The following is a 22,852-nucleotide window of genomic DNA, read 5'->3' on the forward strand; positions in this document are numbered from 1 at the left end:
CTGCTGTAAGGGGCTAGTGACTAATGACTCCTAGATCCTGGCTGGGGCAATGTGGGGCACCCCCCCATCCCCCATGACAGGCAGGCTATTCTTGGTGGAAAGGGTGGAGTGTGTGCTCTGAGCCGATGCTCTGAACAGTTCATGGTGGCATGGTGGCTCAGACTCCCGAATCCTTCTCCTGGCTGTCCCTGGCCCCTGCCTCCCAGGCTGGGGCAGTGTGGGTTGGCAGGGAGGGAAACCTCCTCGGAGACTAATGGGAATGGAAAGGGAGGCTGCTCTGAGAGAATCTTACCAGACAATGGTCACCTGTTGATTTTTATTCCAGTGAGAACAGAACAAGAGGAAATACACTTTCACTACAGCATGTGAGGGTGCAGATTGGAAATCATTTTCTGGCAGGGAGGGTGAGGGATGGGTTACTGAGAATCAGGAATGGGTTACTGAGATTATCTCCCTCCCGAGAATGATAAATTTTCATCTGTGCCCACATAAGGGTATTTCTGATCTCTGCCTGTGTCTTCTTTTTGACTACATCCACGTGAAGTCCATCAGTGGACAGTTAATTACCCTATGTACAAGCTATAGACTGAAGATCTCTGTGCTGCTCATGGACTCTGCTCTGTACCCCTTAAGCATTTGATATTCACTTCATCCTCAACCCCACAACACTTATCATTGCCATCAATGGCACTTAGTAGTTACTATATGCAAAGCACTGTACTAAGCTCTTGGGAGAGTACAACAGAGTTGGTAGACATGTTCCCTACCCATAATGAGCTTACAATATTACTTATGTACATATCTGTTATTTATTTTAATGTCTATTTCCCCCTCTAGAGTGTTAGTTCCTTGTGGGCAGGGATCACTTGGAGATTGAGAATGATGGAGGGTTGGGGCTTGGTGAGAAAAGGGGGTCTTTGGGTACAGATCCCTGTTCCACCACTTGTCTGCTGTGTGACCTTGGGCAAGCCCTTAACTTCTCTGTTTCTCAGTTACCTCATCTATAAAATGGGGATAAGACTGGAAGCCCTATGTGGGACAGGGGCTGGGTCCAACCCAATTACCTTGTATCTACCCCAGTGTCTGGCACATAGTAAGTGCTTAACAAATACCATAATTATTATTACTATTATTATTAAGAGGAATGTGATAACTAGGGTACTGTCCAAGATCAGGAAGTCCTGGTGGGGTGTGTGGGTGTGAAGATGGGGGAGGTGGGAGGTGAAGACAGAGTTGCCGGAGTGAGGAGATGTGGGTGAGAAGGGTGGGATCAGATTGTGGTAATGAAGTTGTCAAGGCTAGAGATGGATAAAAGGACATCAACTCCTGGAGAAGAATCCTACTCCTGCAAAGCAACAATACATGCCAATGATAGGTTACTATCTCTGCCTGGCTTCAGCGGGTCACTAACATTCGGGATAGGAGAGCTGTGGGGACAAAAAGGGAATGGACCTCCAATAATTTGCTATAAAATAGTATGAAAAGATGACTGCAGCACCTGCCCCGTTTTCTGTGGCCTCATTTTTCAACCCTAATGATATTGAATTGTGATGTCAAGAGGAAGAACAGTTTCACAATTAAAATTATAGTTCCAGTTGCTACTATTAAGTTATTAACTTTTATATTTTAAAATTATAGAATAAATATAACCTTGCAATTCTCCAGACCACAGCACTCTACTTCAAAGGCAAACCTATGGGAAAAACCACACCAGGTATTACTTTACCAGTTTTATGGTCCCCAAGCATTTATAAACATTTTAATAATATAACTTACGAGCCGAAACCAAACGACTAAACTATAAAAACAAAACCACCCATACCCCCTGAAACTTATAGAGCCATTCCAAGTGGGGAAAAACCTGACCTTTCTCCTCTAATTTCAATTTATTGCAAAAGTGTTGCTTTCTAGAGTGAATGCTGGTTCCATTTTTCAGTTTTAAAAGGAAAAGACAGAGGATGAAATTTTCCCCTTTCACTTGGTTTGGTTCCACGTAGTGAGTAAACAGGCTAGAAACTTGAAGCAGAAGATGAATTGCCTGGTTCCCCTCCTCTGAGGTGGAGAGAGCCACTAGTGAAAAGGGAGTGAATCCCTGGGATTTTTCTGTAGGTTTTTGTGGCTTCATGTCCTTTCCCTGGGCTGTCTTTGAAGGGCCCACTATCTCCAACCAGGCTCCTAGAGTACCGGTAGAGGAATGAAATGGAAGCCCTTAACAGTGCCTCCAGCACTCAGTATAGTACCTGGCACATAGTAAGCACTTAACAAATACTACGAAAAAAACAATTTGTTCAATCTTTCAATCTTATTTATTGAGCACTTACTGTGTGCAGGGCACTGTATTAAGTACTTGGGAGAGTACAGTATAGCAATAAACATACATATTCCCTGCCCACAATGAGCTTACAATCTAGAGGGGAAGACAGACATTAACATAAATAAATGATGGGGGAATAGGAACAAGGACTCCTCTCCCTCCTACTTAGACTGTGAGCCCCATGTGTGATAGAGTCCGTGTCCAAACTTAATTAACTTGTATCTATCCCAGTGCTTAGAACAGTTTTTGAAACTTAGTGTGCTTTACAAATACCACTAATAATAATAATAATTTTACTTTGGGCACCTAGAAATTATATACCCCAGCATCCTGCTCCCCACTGTCATGTTGGTCCCATGTTCTCACCTTTGGGGGAGGAACAATACCTATACTCTTCCAACTTCCTGCTTCCAATGAGAAGCAAAATGGCCTAGTGGATGGAGCATGGGCCTTGGGGTAAGAAGAAACTGAGTTCTATTCCCAGCCCTGCATTTGTCAGCTGTGTGACCCTAGATAAGTTCCTTAACTTCTCTGTGCCTCAGTTGCTTCAACTATGAGCCCATGTGGGGGCATGGAATGTGTCCAACCTGATTAGCTTGTTTCTACCCCAGTACTTAGTTTAGTGTCTGGCATTTAGTAAACACTTAAATACCATTTAAAAAAAAATTCTGCACAGACTGAGTCAGCTCAAGTTTGGAATCTGGTTTCCCTCGGCCTATTGAATTATCCTGGCAGTAACCCTGGAGGAGAGTAGGGCACAGGAAATCTCTTTCCCAACACTGTGATGTTACAGCTCTGTGCTAGAGTGGTAAGCGGAGATCTGGAGAGCATAGCTCCCAGAATTCACTGGGCTCACTTGCCTGCCTCTGGGCCTCCATATATGGCTTTAACCTAAACATTTTTAGTGTGCAGAATCAATCAACCAATGGTATTTACTGAGCACTTAATGTGTGCAGAGCACTGTACTAAGCTCTTGGGAGAGTACAATATAACTGCATTGACAGGCATGATCCCTGCCCACAATAAGAGAGGAGAAGGTTGATACATAACTGGTGCTGTAGACAGGGAAGCATGACTTTGGACTATACTTTAATGTCTGTCTCCCCCTCTAGAATGTAGATTCTCTGTGGGCAGACAACATGTTTACCAACTATTACATTGTTATACTGGTTATAATGCACTCTCCCAACCACTCAGTACAGTCTTCTGCACACAATAAATGCTCAATAAAAACCACTGATTGATTGATTGTTTTGGACAAGACTCAGTGAATTCTCAAGAAGGGTAGGAAGGAGGCCCCTTTTTCTCTCCAGTCTGGTAGGACATCTTACCCTTTACTGTGATTTAGGAGATTTGTGAATTGGACACAAATGAAATCCATCACATATCTGTACAAACTATTTCACGGAGACAAGTGATTTTTGATGATTTCTAGTGAGAAAGGGAACAAATCCTTGGACCTTTTCCCTAGGTTTTCATGGCCTTGTATCCTTTCCACAGGCTATAACTGAAGGTCCGCCATCTCCAATCAGGCCCCTAGAGTCTTGGTGGAAGAATTCATTTAATTCATTCAGTCTGTTGTATTTATTATGTGCTTACTGTGTGCAGAGCACTGAACTAAGCACTTTGGAAAGTACAATACAGAAATAAAGGGTGATAATCCCTGTCCTGAATGAGCTCAATGTCTAGAGGAATGAGATGGGGGTCCCAACCAAAGGTTGACTGGAGACCAGATTCTTCTTAGAGTTCATTTTTAAAGGTCAGAGGCCACAGGCACCTAGCTTGACAAAGCCTATGTGTAAAGTGGAGAAGAGGTGTATGCTTTGGGAATCTGGGAAAGTGAAGTGATCCCTTAAGTATTAAGTGAATCAGCTACTGTCATCCACAGAAGTCCTAGCTCACTGTGGGTAGGGAACTTGTCTACCAACTTTGTTATACTAGTCTCTCCCAAGCACTTAGTATAGTGCTCTGCACATAGTAAGCACTCAATAAATGCCATTGATTAATTGATTTGCATGCAGTCAGCGCTGAATAAATACCATTGATTGATTAAGTCTGACAAAGGATGAGGAATGAATGCCTCCCTTGCTCTAATCAGCAACAGAACTATCATCCTGTGAGAAGGATAACAAGACATGTAAATATTTTGCGTGATGTCTATGATATATTATGATTAATATATCATATAATTGTCATAATTATATTTGCCTCATTCAGTCACTTCATCTGAATTTGATCATATAAAAATGAAAATATACTGGAGTGATTCATCACTGTGCTGAAGGTACCTACCTGCCCTCAGAATAGGGAATCAAGAATGAAAACGGAGGCACTGATCAGACAAGTGAAGGCTCACTCTTAATAATAATGATAATTGTGCTTGTTAAGTGCTTTCGATGTGCCAAGCACTGTGCTGAGTTCTGGGGTAGATACAATACTATAAAATCAGACACATCTCTGTCCCACATGGGGCTCACAACCTAAGAGGAGAGAGAAAAGGTATTTCCCATTGCATGTATGAGGAAAATGAGGCACAGAGAAGCGAAGTGACTTTCTCACATCACGCAACAGACCCATCTTCCAAGAGGTTCAGCATTTTCCAAGCAGGAGATGCTCAGAAGTTTATCTTCCAGGAGCTTATCCCCTCAAGAATAAACCTATCCAACTTCTGTATCCATGACAGCTTTCCCATTTCCATTTATAGCTAACGTATTAGTCAGATGTCCCTTGGTTGATACCCAACTACATGCAATCTATTTCTGTATAATTATATTTCTTTAATGTTTCATGTTTCATGACTTTACCTTATAAACAGTACTGTGTATAATAAATGGTGTAATTAATTTAATAGCCCTTTGACTGCATTATGTTTAAGGGTGTGCACTCAGTGAGCATCTTTGGGAGACAGCCCAAAAGAGACTCTGTACAGTGAGAGAATCTATCAGATCTTCTTAGCCAAATAGATAACTATTTGATGTACTTCCCAGAATATTTTGCAAAGGTTTGGTACTTCACGTCTGGAGAAGCCAGGACCAACATGGAATTGGAAGGCCAATTGTGACATCATTCATGATTTTAAGTTCCTTGTAGGCAGGGAACGTGGGTTATATTACACTTTCCCAAGCACTTAGTACAGTGCTCTGCACATAATAAGCACTCAATAAATATGATTCATTGATTGATTAATATTGCACTCTCCCAAGCACTTAGTACAGTGATCTGCAAACAGTAAGTGCTCAATAAATATGGTTGATTTGATTGATTGGTGGATTGATTGATGTTGATTGTAGAAATCATTATCATCATCAGCCACTGGAGCCAGTGAAGGTAGGAGTCCTGGAAATGAGGGGAATGGGTTCCTAGGATTCAAATTGTGGCCCTTTTTCCTCCCAAATCCATTTGTTTTGGGTCCTTCAAATCTTAAGGAGTCTAGTGCTTAATCCAAGTAACCCCTTCATTTCTTCTATTATCTTCTTTGGACTCATGGGAAGATGTATCAAAGTGGGGTACTGGATGTTTCAGATGACCATTTGGGATATTTGGGAACGGAGATGAATTTCTTTAGCTCTTTCTCTACCTTCAGTGAAGGAGCAATGGGGGCCTTTATCACTCTCTTATATTCTTCATTGTAAAACTGCCTAGCTTCTTAAGCAGCATGCTGCTTCTTGGGGATCTTCGTACTTTCCTTTTGAAAATGTGCCTTTGTAAAGAGAGCCTAGAAGACAATCCCTCAGAATTTCCACATTCGATAGTGCTGCCAAACATTACCCAGTTTTACCACTGAACTTAGTCAGCATATTCCTTCCGTATGAATTGCCCAGTGGCGAAAGCTGTTTGATTTGAGTTTTCCCTTAAAGGAGACATTTTGATTTACAAGCACATATCAATAAAGATTTATTTTTATGGGTCCCTTTTGCTGTCTAAATAAATTGAATCCAGACAACTTTGAATAAAGTTTTACCATTGAACATCTACTTAATATTTATATGACGCTTAACTTCTCACAAAAGAGGAAAGGCTGCCACTATTTCTTTGCTGACCAAGACCAGGAAGTATGATTTCTGATGTGGCTCTGTGCTATGAGCACTTTAAATATTCAGGACTCCACTTCAATAGTTCAGCCATGGTGAATGGAGGGGCAGTGCAGCTTTTTGGATCAAGGAATAGATTGGAAATTGGGGTAATCTAGGAATCCTTTTTCAATGAATCAATCAATGTATGTACGGATCACCTACTGAGGGCACTTGGGAGAGCATCTTAAAAGCAAGTCACATGCCTCCTGAAAACATGCTTTTACAGAAACTGAAAGCAGAATGGCTCAGTGGAAACAGCCCAGTCTTGGGAGTCAGAGGTCATGGGTTCGAATCCCGACTCTGCCACTTGTCAGCTGTGTGACTGTGGGCAAGTCTGTGTGCCTCAGTTCCCTCATCTGTAAAATGGGGATGAAGAGTGTGAGCCTCATGTGGGACAACCTGATTACCCTGTATCTACCCCAGCACTTACAACAGTGGTCTGCACATAGTAAGCCCTTAACAAGTATCAACATTATTAGTATTATAAATCCAAGTGCTGAGGATAAATAGAAATACATAAGTGCTAAGTATTGCTGTAGGCTTAATTTGACTTAGGTAGTTGGGCATTAATTGGGTAAGGCTTTCCAGAGGAGTTGGGATTTTTAAAGAGCTGTGAAGATAGAAAGGACTATGACCTGGTGGATTTAGGTGGGAACTCTAGGTGAGGGAAAACCGTGAGCTGGGATCAGTGGCCGGAAGGCCTGAGAGGAATAAAGTTATCAGGTGATCTTGTGAGAAGTAAAGTTGTGCAAAGTGAGAAGTAGTAGGTAAAGTAAACCAATAAGGAAGGTGGTGAAAACTAATAATAAAAATACTAATGGTGATATTTGTTGAACACTTGCTTTATTATTTTTCATAATAATGGAAATACTTACTAAATGATGTTTCAAGATGATAATCCAGGAAGTAATATGTATTATAGACTGGGCTGGGGAGATGCCAGCCATAGTCTGGTAGATGAATGAAGCATCTGACAGTAGGGTGGCAGTGATACGAATGAGTACTTAAACTATGGTTACTTGTTATGGGCATAGAACATGTCTATATATTATATTCTCCCAAGTGTTTAGTACGGTGCTTTTTACACAGTAAGAGCTCAATATATTGATTAATTGATTGGGTGGAGAGGACAGGGTGGATCAGGGAAGTGTTTGGGGGAAGAACCAGTGGGATTTACAGTTGACTGATTAGTTTTGGCTCTACCACTAACTTTCCATGTGACTTTTGGCAAATCACTTGACTTATTGCCTCTGTCCTGTCACCTGAAAAAAAGCAACAACCAAATATCTCTTATCCACTTAAGGGTTATTTAGTTGATGTCCTCACATACTTGGAATTTCTCAGGGAAAGATGTAAGTAGCATAGAGTCTGTAAAAATAAATGACACCAAAAGAGACAGTATTTGCACATTTGTGCTTTCCATTTTAATGACACAAAGATAGTATAGAGTGAACTTTTAAGACACTAAAATTCTGCACTAAATGAACTTGGATACTATTACTGTAAGATCCATTTTTCTTGAACGCCTTATCTCCAGGTAGGGACTCTCTTCAGAGAGCAGTCTCCATGGTAACAGCCATGTTTTCTCCAGCCTCTCCTCTTCCATTAATATCATCCATCTAGCCTAGAAGTAAAAAAGCTGAGGGCCACAGCTCCCTCAAAAAAGGGCCTGACCTCCACACCAAAAGTAAAATGTATCTGGAGTTTTACTTCTCCAGCTCTGCTGGGGGGATTCTTTAGTAGCCATTTGACTGGTGAGGTTGAACAGATAATGGAAGGAACCTGTGAAAGGATAAATTTTCCCCAGCTGTAACCAGTTTCAAATGAAGGGGGGAAGAAAAAAAAGGGGGGGGGGGAGGAAGATAGTGTAGAACTAGGTGAAGAGAGTGCTAAGTCTAAGGTTTCTAGTGGCCCTGAGAGCAAGAACTGTATTCTCTGTGGGAACCTCTAAAACAAAGGTAAGTGTCAAATAAGGCTCTTGCTTTGAGTTAGATGGAAGTTAAATTGAAATAGTGGTGTTTTAAAATATACTTTGTTTCAACTCCTGGAATTTGACTACACTCATGGTCTACCAGTATGCATGCTTTCATTATGGATTTTGGCTAGTATGTTAAGTACTATTTAATTGATAATGCAAGTTTGTGCTTGCTAATCATTCAGTGGTATCTACTGAGCACTTTCTATGTGCAGAGAATATGTGAGGTGTAGGGTCCAATGAGTACTACAACCTGAGTTTTCCTTCAGGCAGGTTTTTGTTATACTAGTAGCAATAATAATATCTGTTGAGCACTTACCAAGTGCAATGAACTGTGGTAAGTGTTTGGGGGAAGTACCCTAGAAGTGCATTTCAGTGGGTGCCTCAAGATAGATGGATAGGGAGCTGAGTGAGTGTGCATGTGTCCCTTAGTGTGTGGATTTGACTATATGTGATTTGGGTGGGGTGGCAGAATGCAAAAATGCTTAATCCCCTATACCCTCTTGAACATTCAGAATGAGCCCGTTGAATCCTGTTTTGGGGGAAGGGATGGAATATCTTGGGTGGGGAGGCAGGGATAGGGTCATCTGTGCTCGGATGGGACACCTATCTGGCTGCTCAGGAAGGGCATTAGACTATAGGGATGGGCAAGGCCCAGGCACTATGTTGTCATTCAAGGCTTAAGCTATTGCTAGCCAGTGCCTTGAGGCCTGGTGAACTTCTGGTTCCCTCTTCCGGGAGTTTGTATTGATATCTCTACAGTATTCATTCATTAATTCAATAGTATTGAGTGCTTACTATGTGCACAGCACTGTACTAAGTGCTTGGAATATACAATTTGGCAACAGGTAGAGACAATCCCTGCCCAATTACAGGCTCCCAATCTAAATGGTAGTTCATGCCTATCTGCTTCTCACCACAACCTAGCCCTTTCAGTCCACACTAATACATAATTTACTCCCACACACAACCATATATATGTACAAATGCTTTCAAGCATCTACACCCACAACCCATCTTCCATAGGTCTCTTTTAACTCAGTTTCACTTCTTTTGTTTCATGAAGTGTCTCTTTCAAAACTGTAAACATGGTATTTGGGCTCCTCAGATCCTTCTCCCATCCTCCACCTCAGGAGGAGGAGGAGAAAACTTCCTGGTAATGTAAAAAGATGGGACTGCTAAAATTATCCTTTCCCAGTGTGCTCTTCTTCTCTGTTTATTCCTCCAGAATAGCTTTCTGTCAAAGTCAGTTTACCCAAATTACAGTTAATGATTTTGTTTGGTTGTTTTGGCAAAGATCATGTGTGAATTTTCTTCTTTATAAAGATTTGGGGTGTTTTTTAATGGTATTAAGTGCCTAATATGTGCCAGGATTGTACTAAGCACTGGGCTAAATACAAGTTAATCAGGTTGGACATAGTCCCTGCCCCATATGAGACTCACAATCTTAATCCTCATTTTCCAGATGAGGTAACTGAGGCACAGAGAAGTTAAGTGACTTTCTCTAAGTCACACAGCAGACAAGTGTCAGAGCTGGGATTAGAAACCTGGTCCTCTGACTCCAAGACCTGTACTCTTTCCTCTAGGCAATAATGTTTCTCTTCTTTCAAAAGTGACTCATAATAAACATTGTTAGCATTAGAAACCAATAGTAGTGAATTGTAACTTTGTGCCAGCAATGAATGAAAAAATTAGCAAAGAAATAATGTTTAATTCAATCCTGATGGGGATATTGGTGGAAGCAAACTAATCACTATTTCTGTCAAATTTGGTCACTTTGTGACAGCTCAAGTGACTAACTGTACCTCATTCAACAGTAATATTAATAATTATTCTATTAAATGTCAAAGCACTTGCTAAAAAACAGCAGGGATTCAGGATAATCAGATTTGGCTCAGTTTGAAGAATGGAGAAATTAAAAGGGATAATGTATCTCCCAAAAGACTCACCTAATTCCCAGGCTTCAGTTTCCTCTCACTTACAGGATATAGTCAATTTATGGTAAATGTTTGAATATGTTCTAATCATATATTGATCTCTATGCAAAATGTACTATCAGTGAATGGTATTGAGTGCTTACTGTGTACAGAGCCCTGTACTAAGCGCTTGGGAGAATACAATATAGAGTTGAAAGGCATGTTCCCTACCCATCAGGGAGCTTTCAGTCAAGAGGAGGAGTCAGATAATATAAATTGTGGTTATATATACATAAGTGCTGAGGGTTGGGTGAATATCAAATGCTGAAGGTATAGATACAAGGGTACATAGGCAAGGGAGAACAGGAAATGAGGCCTTAATCATATTTATTGAGCACTTACTGTGTGCAGAGCTCTGTACTAAGCACTTGGTATCAATAACAATAAACACACATTCCCTGCCCATAACAAGCTGTCTCTTGGAGGCAATGTGATTTTAATAAGGCTTTGAAGTTGGAGAGAGTCATCGTCTGTCGGAAATGAAGAGGGAGGGAGTTCCACACCAGAGGCAGGATGTGGGCAAGGGGTCAGTGGAAAGAGAGATGAGATCAAGATGAGATTGAAATACAGTAAGTAGGTAGGTATTAGAGGAGCAAAGTGTGTGGGTTTTTAATAGGAGATCAGTGAGTATGAGAGGAGGGAGACAAGGTATTTGAGTGTTTTTAAGTCTATGCTAAGGAATTTCTGGTTGATGTGGAGGTGGATCAGCAATCACTGGAGATTTTTGAGGCCTGAGGAGACATGGACTGATAGAATTTTAGAAAAATCATTTGGGCAGCAGAGTCCAAGTAAGGATTGGAGGGGGAGAGAATGGAGAAAGGATGCCGGAGGTCAGTGAGGAAGCTGAGGGAGTAGTTAAGGTGGGTTATGATAAGTACTTAGATCCGCCTAGTTGCACTTGTAGAACAAACATTGAGGCTAGGAAAGAGCCATATGGGAAGAAGCTGTATTATAAACTAAGCTCTGCTAGACTGTAAGCTCATTATGGATAAGAAACATGTCTGTCAACTTTGTTATATTGTACTCTCCCAACTGCTTAGTACAGTGTTCTGTACAAAGTAAGCACTCAATAAAGATGATTGATTAAATACTATTGAAGAAGTTCCTTCCCCTGAGGCTTGCTGGCCTTCTGCAAGTGCTCGTGGGAATTGTCATTACTAAGGATCTATCTTGGGAGCATCCAAGTCCCTTCCATAGTGGGTGACCTGACTGGAAGTCCCTATATGGGTGGGTTGCATTCATTTTTTTTTTTTAGTTGGCAACAAGAGTGAAGTGCAATAGCCTGCTGCTCTTCAATTTATTTAAGCCTAGAAGCAAGGTGGTTACTTCCAACAGTGGGTTAGGCTCTCCTGGCTTAGTATATCATGTGTGCTAGCTAATCAAGTAAAAACAACTTTGCTAAACACCTCAAGATGGCCAAGATTCCTAGAAGTGGACCTTTTTTGAAGGAAACCCCTGATCACTGTACAACCGTAAAATGCTTTACATAGACAATGTGTTCTTTTCTAAACTTAGCTTCATTGCAGTGTGATCTTTTGTGGGTTTTTTTACAGTATTTGTTAAGCACTTACTTTGTGTTAGGGCATTGACTAAGCACTAGGGTAAATATAAGATAATCAGGTTAGACACAGTCCTAGGCCCATAAGGGACTCACAATCTCAATCCCCATTTTACAGATGAGGTAACTAAGGCACAGAGAAGTGAAGTGATTTACCTAAGGTCACACAGCAGACAAGTGGCAAAGATGGGATTAGAACCCAGGTCCTTCTGACTCCCAGGCCTATGTTCTATCCACCAGACCACACTGCTTCTCCTTAAGGGCAACATCGAAGTAAAGATCTGATGGCCTCTAATAATCAATGCATATGTTTGTTCCTTGAGTAATTTAAGATATGTGATTTTTTTTTAAGTAGACATTATGGAAAGCTTTTAATCTCTCAACTTGCACATTGAGGATATTCTCACTTCAATAACTCAGAGTGTGAAGACTACTGACACAGTTCAAGCCAGCAAATCAGGTATTTACTCTGTATTTACAGTAGCTATTACAAATAATGAGTTTTTTTCTTCTCAAACTTTCATTTAAAAACACACAATATCCTCAGTAACCTTCATACATACTGTGCTTACTGAACTAAAGCTTTCTATTTCTCTCTGAATAGAAACCACTTCTGCCCCTACCGTGTATAGCTAGGGATTTGAGTGCAATAGACAATTTCAAAGACTGCTCTTTCTATTTAACAATCAGTGCATTAGGCTAAAATATTCACACCGATGCAGTAGCAAAAGAAAGGGCTTGCAGTGTACTGACAAGGTCCTCCTTTTACCTGTATCTGGAGAATGATGAATGAGCATTAGCAGAATATTCTTTTGGCCTTTAGGTTTACCTTGATCTTCTCACAGAATGCAAATTGACATTAAACCCACATTTCTATGGTATTTATTGCCTTGGTCATGATGTGAGGGCTTTTTTCAATATGAATAGTGTAAAAGGGGAAACATATTACTGCGAAGAGCCATCATTGTGCTGAGAATGTATAAACAGATGAGAAGAATAGAGCGACATGCTCATAATGGAAACTGAAAGCTCTTCATTTTGTCCTGATTGTCTACCCTTCCTTTTTAAACAACCTTCCTTTTCTCTAGCTATCAATACAAAGTTCTATTTGGTAAAATGAAGTGCATTCAGGCGGCCTGAAAGAAGCTTTTAAAGTTGATCTGTGCCCACACAAAAGGGAAGCAGTGCTGGAACTCATCAAGTTGAGGAAGCAAACTTGGTCAATGTTCATTACTCATGACCTGCCCCTCCAAGTCTCCATATCATTTTGTAAGGAATCAGATAAACTTTCCTCCCGATAAACAACTGAAATAATTTTTCTTAGCTGTCAGACCCCATTCTCCCCTCTCTAGTCTGCTCTCACACTCTTCCCCGGTTGTAAAAGCAAGTGAGCAGAGTTCCTTGGTCTGATAAATGGCTTCCTTTCAATGGGTGGCAGGCTTCAGGAAAAAGAGATAATCCTGGATAATGTGGACACAGTTTTCATTTCATGTCACCCAATTAAACTGCAATTATCTGGAGAGCAACAGCAGGAAAACTGGAAAGAAAGGCTGGAGGATGAGGAACTATGCCTCCCTAGGTCTCTTTATACTGCACCCATTAGCCCAGGCTTGTTCTATTCTGGTAATAAAGTGTGTCTGGGCACTTAGCAGCACACAGCAAGGGATAGACCAGCTGCAACCTGTGGCTTCAAATGAAATACCGTTGCACGTTTTACAGAAAATATCCATTTGAGCCTTGACTGCCGCCTTTTTTTCTGGATTATTTGCAGCCAGAGCCAAGTTCTGGGAGGTTCTTGATAAGCAATAGCTACCTCTACAGTCATATGGTAATAATAATTATAATAGTGCTATTTAAGTTCTTACTATGTGCCAGGCACTGTACTAAGAGCTGGGGTGGATACAAGCAAATCGGGTTGGACACAGTCCCTGTCTCACGTGAGGCTTACAGTCTTAATTCCCATTTGAGATAAATGAGCCTCAGAAAAGTGAAGTGACTTGCCCAAGATCACACAACAGACAAGTGGCAGAGCTGGGATTAGAACCCATGACCTTCTGACTCTCAGGTCCCTGCTCTATGGACTGCATTCCCATAATGGAGCCAGGCTGAGATTTAGAGGGAGATTAAGATCAGATGTTTACACTCATGGGATCATGTTAGCCCCACACACAAAGCCCTAATTAAGAAAACAACTCTTTTGTGGTAATCAGTGATATTTATTGAGTGCTTACTATGTGCAGGCACTGTTCTGAGTTCTTGGAAAAGTACAGTAGAGCCTGTGAACATGATTCTTGCTCACAGAGAGTTTACAGTCTACAGATTAAGAAGGGATTATACCACCTACTGTATTCATTGCAAGTTTATTAAACCATTGTCAGCTCTTTGAAGGCAGGAATTGTGTCTATGAACTCTGTTATACCCACCTAAGTGCTTAGTATAGTTCTCTACTCATAGTACATTGTCAATGAATATTGTGGATTGATGCATTTGGGAAGCAGTGTGCCCCAGTGGAAAGAGCACACGCTTGACAGTCAGAGGCTGTGGGTTCTAATTATTCCGGCTCCACCACTTGCTTGCTATGCGCCCTTGGGCAAGACACTTAACTTCTCTGTGCCTCAGTTTCTCATCTGTAAAATAAAGATTCCCTCCTAGTTAGACTGTGAATTCCTTTTGGCTAAGGACTCTGTGCAACCTGATTATCTTGTATCTTCCCCAGCCTAGCACATAATAAGCTCTTAATATTATTATTTTATTATTATTAAGGCTAAGGACTGAATAGGTAGAAAAACTTTGTAGGATGGTTGGTTCATCAAATGAGAATTTGGACTTTGTTAAACTAGCTCTTGGTTCTGCTCCATTTGATAGAAAGCCATGACTACAGAAAGGAAAAAAGGCAAATGATCAGTGGGTTACAGTCCTAAATGACGCAAGAAAGAAAAAGCTTGATCTGTCCCTTGGAAGGAACTGAAGAAAGAGCAAAATATTTGAAGGAGTATTTAAAGTAAAGAATCTTGGTTACAGCAGCAAACATAAATGAGAGCACATTAATACCAGAGCAGAACTCTGCAATAAAATTTGGGGGGCGAAAATCTGCCCGAGAGAGCTAAATGAAGCAGAAAAGTTAGCAGTTTGGGGTATTTTCAATTAAAAAAAACTCCAGAAAAAAGACTTATTTTCTCCTAAAGCTGCAATTCTTTTGGTTCATGAATGTCCTCCTACAATGCCTCGTCTGAGGAGTCCTTTACACTTGAAAATGCCAGTACTAATGAGATCCACACGTGGATGTGAATCCGGCCGAAAAGGTCAGAATAGGGCCACCCTTGAGTTATACACACACAAAGTTGTCCAGTGCTATTTTCACTCTCACCTAGGTGTCCCCTAGGTGTCTCGTGATCCTTACCAAGTTTCTGATCCAAAAGAGGTTTTTCTTTCTTCACTGTAATTGCCCTGCTGCACTACTCTCAGCAGTTGACTTCTAATTTTCAGCTGGGACGCAGCATTGTCTGAACCTGTTTTTCTGTCCTTAAAACCCTTATCTGACTCAGTGTTGAGTAAAGCCTATTCATGAGACTGATGGAACTGCTCAAGGAGTCAGATGTGGGGAGTCCAGATCTAATCCTTGGAGAGACAGTTGGACAGCACTCCAAATCTGTGGACTTGGAGTTTGGTCTAGAGCCTACTACACCCTCATCACTCTCTGTTGGACTATCCCTAAAGAACTTGCTGGCCTTCTTGATTTGATAGCCTACTCCATCTGCTGTTGCACCGTTGGGTCAGAGGGGCTGTCTGGGTAACTTGAATCATGTGATCTTGTTTAGTTTTGTGCTAACATGAATTTCTGGTTGTATGTTCAAACATTTTCAAGATTGGGGGGTATGGAAGTTCAATCCAGTGTTTCCAGAAAGCTGAACAGCCCCCGAACTCCCCAAACCTAGCCCCAACACTGAATCAAATTCAAGACTTTCATTCCCTTATTCATAATGGTGATTCCAAGCTTCCCTAATCCAATCTGATCTCCAGCCAAGAAGTACATAGCAGCTCTGCCTTTTAACAGGAAAAATGTTTTAAAAAACCTGGTCTATTGGGAAGTGCCAAAGAAGTGTTGAGATCTGGAGATGGGTTTTGAAAGAAAGCTTAGTCTCCAGTAATAATAAACATTAGGAATAAACACAGCAATGATGTTAACAGCATATGTTGTGTCTTTCATCCAAGAAGCTCAAAGTGCTTTACAAATAATGGTCCAGGATCTCATCTTGTGTAACTTTATGGGAGAATTCCACACAATTATAACAACATGATAATAATAATACCTTACATTTACATAATGTGTATCTCTGAGAAAGTCAAGGCATTTCAGAGATGTTAATCTAATTAATCCTCACTAAGATCCCTGTCAGGCAGGTAGGAGGCAGGTCCTATTTAATTCTAGTGCTACTGAGGAAATGGTGGGAATAGGAACATCTACTCCCTCCCTTCCTCACAGATGGGTTATGAGCTTTAAAGAAGAGATAGATTAGATTCTCACCCTCTTTAACTCTATGGGAGAATAACAATAATAACTGGAAAAATAATAATACTGTTTGTCACCTTTCATCTGATGAACTCACAGTACTTTCAAATAAGAGGGTAAATTTTCATCCCATCCAAGTCAATGGGAGGATTCCACACAATTCCAAAGCCATTAAAGAAATTACGGCCTACTCTGTGGGAAAATAAAGCCCTGAAGTAAAGTGTTCACTTTTCCCATCTGAAAATGTATAGGCTCTTAGACACACATGAGGAAAGAGACAGGTTGTAAGCAAATGATAATATTTATGAGGTGCACTGAGATTGACTCTCACACTGAAGAGACAAATGGCTAGCAACTCACACTCTTAGGTGCAGGGGGACAATTTCTTTCCTGGATGGGGAGAGAGGCCTATTGGTTCAGGGAAGCTAAAGGGGGTTTCAAGAGCAGATGTTCTGCCTTTAATTTACCCCACACACACACCCAAATGAGGAGCATGGCCAAGTGGATAGGGCACAGGCCTGGGAGTCGGAAGGATGGGGTTCTAATCCTGGTTCTGCCATTTGTCTATTGTTGGAGATTAGGACTGTGAGCACCTTGTGGCACAAGGACAGTGTCCAACTTAGTACAGTGCTTAGTACAGTGCCTGGCACGTAGCATTGCCTAGTGGAGAGAGCATGGGTCCGGGAGTCAGAGGACCTGGGTTCTAGTCCTGGCTCTGCCCATTACTTGCTATGTGACCTTGGACAAATCACTTAATTTCTCTGTCCCCTCAATTTTCTCAAGTGTAAAATAAGAATACCTGTTCTACCTCCTGCTTAGATTGTGAGCCCCATGTAGGACAGGGACTATGTCTAACCTAATTAACTTGTACCTTGCCCCAGCACTTGAAACAGTGTTTGACACATAGTAAGTGCTGAACAAATGCCATTTAAAAAATTAACACTTAACAAATTCCAGAAAAAAAGACCCGGAGCAATTGGCCCCAGTGGGCACCTGCCTTCCATTCATTCCTGGGATCTTCTTGAGAGCTGACAAAAGATGTGATCACAGGGCAGGCAGCCTCATGGAGCAGCTAGCTGCAAGGAAGAGGTTTTGAGCAGAGGTTGCAGTAGCCAGCTCTGTTCCACAGAAGGCCATATTTCCTAGTAATATTAATAGTTGTGTTCTTAATAAGAAGTTACTCTCTGCCAAGCACTGGTGCAGATACAAGGTAATCAGATTGGACACAGTCTCTGTCCCACATGGGGCTCACAGTTTAAGAGGGAGGGAAAGTCGTATCTTATCCCCTTTTAACAGATGATGAAACTGAAGCTCAGTGAAGTCAAATAACTTCTCCCAGGTCATAGAGCTGGTAAGTGGTGAAGCTGGAATTAGAACCCTGGTTTTCTGACTCAGAAGCTTGTGATCTTTTCACTAGGCCATATTGCCTTCTTGCCTCCGTCTCAAGTAACCTGGCCTAGGAAGCCAATCAGAAGGACACAGCACAGGACCAATCAATCATTCATATTTATTGAGCACTAACTGTATGCAAAACATTGTACTAAGATCTTGGGAGAGTCCAACATAACAGATTGGTAGATATTCTTTCTGCACAAAAAAGAGCTTACGCTCAGTGGAGAGGAATAATGCCCTTCATTCACCTACTTAACCCCCAGTGATTAGCCATCCCAGTTCTCTGTGTCACCGTCAGCTAGAGAATCAGCATCTTAAAGATGATCCCATTCAAAAAGTAACCTCACAACAAAACAGTGATATTTCTGAGATGTGAGTTCATTTTAGGACAAAATTCTGTACCATGTGCCACTTCTAGCATTAAATGGACAAATGAGGTAGTGCAGTTTGATTTACAGATCATCTCCCACAGATATATTGTAAGTTCTGTGGCTTAGAGAAATTCAGAATTTATAGAAAAATGTAGTCAGTGCTTCTTTTCAAACAGAGAAATTCATCCACAGACCATTCATGTTAGATTTTTTGCATTTTAATTATGGAAACAAAACTGTCAGATTAAATTCATACTTACTGTTCCATTCAACCAAGCTGAGCAACTACCTCCATTTGCTTCTGACTTTTAGAGAGACTGCTTTCTGACTTGAGGCCAGTAATTAATAAAACTAATTAAAAATCATTCTTGGCACAAATTTGCTCTCTGTTCCTGGGTTCTATTGTCTAGAAAGGAAATAGAAGGCTGACTGTTCTGTAAAAGAAACAATTTCTTATTTCTGTGTCTGAGTTTTCAATGGCATGTTCTACTTTTACTCTGTTTCTGTTCTCTAGTGAGGTTTTCTTTTTCCTATTTAAAAAAAATGACCCAGAACCTTTGACTTTCAAGCCTGTGTCTGTCTGGGAATCTTTTGAAGTGGTAAGTGATGACTAGGAGAATAGACTCATCTGTAACAACCCTCTCTTAAGACTAGCACTGGGGAGATTTTTACCTGTTTTGCTGAGGTCTGGGTGGCTTCATAAAAACTCTCTTCTCCCTTGACTCAATAAGCAAACAAAACTCTGCCATTCTTGACTAAACTGGGAGATGGACAGGTGACTGTGCTAGGAAATGTGTCCCTCTGACCCTAAACTACATCTCCCTCAGGAATTGATCTGACTCCTGACAATCACTGTTCCTCATTAGGAAAACAAAAAAATCCAATACCAGTAGCTCCAACTTCTCAGCTCTGGGCAAAGAAACCGAGCTTCCGAATCAAGCTGAGGTGAGCCATGTGAAGATGTCAGTAGAGGCTGAGGCTGGTGAAGGTCCAGAAGGGAGGTACTTACTGTTTTTCTCATCTCCTTGCCCTATTTTCCCTCCCTACTGGGTTTCTTAGGCATTTGAGTTCTTATTCCCAAAGCACTTTAGTATTCTGCCCACTTCCACAGAATGCATGTACATATTTTTATATTCTGTTGCTTCCCCTACCTGTAATTGAATGTCTGTCTATCCTGCTAGATTGAGGACAGGGATTGTGTCTAACAACTGTATTTTGCTCTCCCAAGCTTTAATACACTATTCTGCACACAGTAGCATTCAAAAAATACCACTGATCATTGGACCCTGGAGTGGGGGTTGCATCTTCATGATAACAGCTGCCCGGCAGAGAAAGAAATTTAGACCCAATATACTGGGGCAGTTGGGGATGTTTTCCACCCAGTGAAGTTTACTGGGGTTTAATGAAAATGGGCAAGATGGGTAGCATGGCCTAGTGGAAGGAGCATGGGGTGAGTTGTGGGACAACAGGGCTCTAATTCTGGCTCTGCTACTTACCTGCTGTGTGACCTTGGGTGAGTCAATTAACTTCTGTGCCTCAGTTCCTTTACCGTATACATGGGGATTCAATACCTGTTCTCCCTTCTACTTAGACTGTGAATCCCATCTGGGACAGCGACTGTCCAATCTATTTATCTGACCTATTTATCTTGTAGCTACCCCGCAACGCTTAGTACAGTGATTGGCAATAATTGGCACAATTATTATTATCATTATGGTGGTTCCTAACTCCCACCTTTTGAATATGACTCCTCCCTAGTCAGCTGAGAAAGGGAGATTTTATGACTATCAGTTATCAATAATTAGAGGTCCACGGTAGACTTAGAGGCCATCAGTGGTATTGGAGTGCTTACTCTGTGCAGAGCACTATACTAAGCTCTTGGGAGAGTACACTAAAACAGGGTTGATTAGAATGTTCCCTGCCCACAAGGCGCTTACAGTTTAGAGGCACAAATAAAGGCACTGGCGCAGGGAGCCTAGAAGGGAAAGGCTATTTTCAGGAAAGTATTATCTTTAATAATTACCTTTTCCTCCACCACCTCTTCTTTCTACTCCATTTTTCTTTCTTCCTTTTTAAAAACTCCTAGAGTCTGCAGCCATTCTAGATCTATCTATTTCCAAAATACTCTGTCTTTCAGGAGACACATCAATCAAGAATAGTTACAGAGTACTTACTGAGGGGCAAGCACTATACTAGGTGCTTCAAGTCCAATAGAAGATGAGGGGAGAGGCAGTCATATATTGTCTACATGCAGTGGGAGTAGAAGGGAAAATACTGATACAATTGGTAAGAGTAAAAGAAAGGGAAATAAATGAATAACTAAGATGTTAAGATAAGGCTAGGTTCAGTGGTAAAGGACAGCTTCCTGGAGGAGGAAGAGAGCTTTGATGATGTGATCTAGAAGATTTGAATAGGAAGGCAGAGTGAGGGATCAGGTGTGGGAGAATGGAAAGTATATCCCAAGGCACTTATATAAAAACCTGTAATTTTATTTATTTATATTATTGTCCATCACCCCCTCTGGCACTGAAAGTTTGTTTTGAGCAGGGAATGTGTCTGTTATATTGTACTTTCCCAAGTGCTTAGTAGAGTGCTCTGCACATCACCTCCTCCGTCCGCCTCCTACGCTCCTATGCTCGAGCTGCTGAGCGCTGCTGGCGAAAGTCCAAGCACCAAGCTGACCTCACACACTTCAAATTTATCCTTTCCTGCCTTAACTCTGCCCTCTCCTCCGCCAGGCAAAGCTTCTTCTCCTCCCTCATCGACACCCATGCCCGTCACCCCCGCCGATTGTTCTGGACCTTTAACTCTCTCCTTAGGCCCCCTGTTCCTCCCCCTCCCCCATCTCTCACCCCCAATGATCTGGCCACCTATTTCCTCACGAAAATCAACACGATCAGGTCTGAGCTCCCCAAAGTCACCCCTCCGCCTCTCTCCTCCCCCCCACCAACCCCCTCCCCTACTTTCCCATCCTTCCCTGCAGTATCCTCAGAGGAGATCTCCTCCCTCCTCGCAAGTGCCACCCCCTCCACCTGCGCCTCGGACCCCATTCTCTCTCACCTTATTAAAACCATCGCCCCTGCCCTCCTACCTTCCTTAACTTCTATTTTTAACCACTCAATACCCAAGGGCTCCTTCCCCTCTGCCTTCAAACATGCCCACGTCTCCCCCATCCTAAAAAAACCCACTCTTGACCCCACTTCCCCCTCCAGTTATCGCCCTATCTCCCTACTACCCTTCCTTTCCAAAATCCTAGAACGAGTCATCTACAATCGATGCTTAGAATTCCTTAACTCCCATTCTCTCCTAGACCCCCTCCAATCTGGCTTCCGTCCCCTCCACTCTACCGAGACTGCTCTCTCTAAGGTCACCCATGACCTCCTTCTTGCCAAATCCAATGGCTCCTACTCCATTCTGATCCTCCTTGACCTCTCTGCTGCCTTTGACACTGTCGACCATCCCCTCCTCCTCCATACCTTATCTCACCTTGGCTTCACGGACTCCGTCCTCTCCTGGTTCTCCTCTTACCTCTCTGGCCGGTCATTCTCGGTCTCCTTCGCTGGAGCCTCCTCCCCCTCCCATCCTTTAACTGTTGGAGTTCCTCCAGGGTCAGTTCTTGGCCCTCTTCTGTTCTCCATTTACACTCACTCCCTCGGTGAACTCATTCGCTCTCACGGCTTTGACTACCATCTCTACGCAGATGACATGCAGATCTACATCTCCGCCCCGTCCTCTCCCCCTCCCTTCAGGCTCGCATCTCCTCCTGCCTCCAGGACGTCTCCACCTGGATGTCGGCCTGCCACCTAAAACTCAACATGAGCAAGACTGAGCTCCTCATCTTCCCTCCCAAACCCGGTCCTCTCCCAGACTTCTCTATCACTGTTGATGGCACGACTATCCTTCCCGTCTCTCAGGCCCGCAATCTCGGTGTCATCCTTGACTCGTCTCTCTCGTTCACCCCACACATCCAAGACCTGCCGGTTTCACCTCTACAATATCGCCAAGATCCGCCCTTTCCTCTCCACCCAAGTGGCTACCTTACTGTTACAGGCTCTCGTTATATCCCGGCTAGACTACTGTGTCAGCCTTCTCTCTGACCTCCCTTCCTCCTCTCTCGCCCCGCTCCGGTCTATTCTTCACTCCGCTGCCCGGCTCATCTTCCCGCAGAAACGATCTGGGCATGTCACTCCCCTTCTTAAACAACTCCAGTGGTTGCCTATCAACCTCCTCTCCAAACAAAAACTCCTCACTCTAGGCTTCAAGGCTCTCCATCACCTTGCCCCTTCCTACCTCTCCTCCCTTCTCTCTTTCTCACCCCACACGCTCCACTCCTCTGCCGCCCACCTCCTCACCGTCCCTCGGTCTCGCCTATCCCGCCGTCGACCCCTGGGTCACGTCCTCCCGCGGTCCTGGAACGCCCTCCCTCCTCACCTCCGCCAAACTGATTCTCTTCCCCTCTTCAAAACCCTACTTAAAACTCACCTCCTCCAAGAGGCCTTCCCAGACTGAGCTCCTCTTCTCCCTCTACTCCCTCTGCCATCCCCCCTTTACCTCTCCGCAGCTAAACCCTCTTTTTCCCCTTTTCCCTCTGCTCCTCCACCTCTCCCTTCCCATCCCCACAGCACTGTACTCGTCTGCTCAACTGTATATATTTTCATTACCCTATTTATTTTGTTAATGAAT

This window comes from Ornithorhynchus anatinus, chromosome 10 (assembly GCF_004115215.2).
Source record: "Ornithorhynchus anatinus isolate Pmale09 chromosome 10, mOrnAna1.pri.v4, whole genome shotgun sequence".
Taxonomy (NCBI): Eukaryota; Metazoa; Chordata; class Mammalia; order Monotremata; family Ornithorhynchidae; genus Ornithorhynchus; species Ornithorhynchus anatinus.